Below are 2,047 nucleotides of genomic sequence, written 5' to 3'. Positions count from 1 at the left end.
CACAGAGATTCCAAGCTCTAAAATACAACATTAATGGTTGGTTAATCACATATGGAATTAATCCTACCATGGGAAAAATTAACTATTGTTCTTACCGATTGTGTTTGCAGATTTGGTAACCCTAGCTACATACAAATCATGTGAATAAGTAATTATGGGTCGATAATAGGAATTTCAATTTCAATTTCTACATACAAATCAAGTGAATAAGCAAGTTTGAAGAGTGTGTATCGTTTAAAAAGAAACAACTATGTATGAAAAATGTGGATTTGTAATACGTATATGAGTGTATAAGTCGGAGCCAAACCCGTAAAGCAAGAGTTGCGTCACATGCACCCTGAATGGGCATTGAAAATCAAAGAAGCGTTTGACAAGCAATTCAATGCTGGATTCATCAAGGTTTCCGAGTATTCTGACTGGGTGGCTAACATAGTCCCCGTACCCAAAAAGGACGGGAGAATCCGGGTCTGCGTTGACTTCAGAGACCTGAAAAAGGCGATTACAAAGGACGACCTCCCCTTGCCACAGGTCGACATCTTGGTGGATAACACTGCCGAACACGCCCCCTTGTCATTCATGGACGGGTATGCCGGATACAACCAAATCAAAATGGCTGAGGAAGACATGCACAAGACCACATTCACCACACAGTGGGGCACATATTGCTACATTGTCATGCCCTCCGGTCTAATTAACGCCAGAGCAACCTATCAAAGAAACGCCACCACTCTCTTATACGACATGGTTCATAAGGAAGTGGAGGTGTACGTCGCCGATATGATCATTAAATAAAAAGAGCGAGATGGCCACATCGACGCCCTTTGAAAATTCTTCGCTCGTCTTCGGAAATACAACAAGAGGCTAAATCCCCAGAAGTGTACATTCGGGGTCACCTCCGGAAAACTCTTGTGACACGTCGCCAGCAAAAGAGGCATCGAAATCGATCCAACCAATATCAAAGCTCTCCAGCAAATGCCTCGGCCTAAGAACGAGAAGGAGGTTCAGGGATTCCTGGGGTAAGTTCAATATATCGGTCACTTCATAGTCAAGCTCACCATGATTTGCGAGCCTATCTTTGAAAAGCTCTGCGTCACCGATCACACCGTTTGGGATGACGACTGCCAAAAAGCCTTCGACAGGATAAAGGAAACCCTAGCCAAGCCTCATGTCCTTATGCCACCACAGCGGAGAATACCCCTACCCCTATACATGACCCTCACCGACACGGCCATGGGAGCAATGCTAGCACAAACAGTAAACAACGAAGAACGAGCCATCTACTACATTAGCAAAAACTTCATCGCCTATGAGATCAAATATACCCAATTAGAGAAAACATGCCTATCTTTCGTATGGTCCACAGAGAAGCTACGACATTACATGCTCAGCTACATAGTTCACATCTATTCCAAGATGGACCCCATCAAGTACATCTTCAAAAAACCCGTATTGAACGGAAGACTATCCAGATGTACACTCATGCTATATGAGTTCAACCTCAAATTTGTACCTCAAAATGTCATCAAGGTAAGGGCTATCGCCGATTTCCTAGAAGAAAACCCCGTCAACGAGGACCCAACGACTGACACCTGGTCACTCCCTGACGAAGACATCCTTTGTGCCGACACCGGCGCATGGGACCTATACTTCGATTGTGCATAAAACCTGAGAGGCTTTGGAGTAGGAATCCTTCTGATATCACCCGAAGGAGGACACGTTCCGATCTCTGTCAAGCTAGACTTCGCCGTCACCAACAACGCCACCGCATACGAAGCATGCCTCATCGGCCTAAAAGCAACCATAACATTTGGCATAAGAATATTGAGGGTCCACGATGATTCCTCGCTCATCATCAATCAAGTGTCCGGATCATGGAAAATTCGAAGCGATAGCCTAGCACCCGACCAAGCAAAACTCAATCAGAAAGCCGAATTTTTCGACCAAATTGATTACTTCTACTTGCCAAGAGAGGAAAACCAATTTGCCGATGCCCTAGCAAAACTTACCTCACTCATCAACATACCTGATGATATGACATCCATGCCCT

The sequence above is a fragment of the Silene latifolia genome, chromosome 2 (genome assembly GCF_048544455.1).
Source record: "Silene latifolia isolate original U9 population chromosome 2, ASM4854445v1, whole genome shotgun sequence".
NCBI lineage: Eukaryota > Viridiplantae > Streptophyta > Magnoliopsida > Caryophyllales > Caryophyllaceae > Silene > Silene latifolia.
This window is presented reverse-complemented; position numbering follows the sequence as displayed.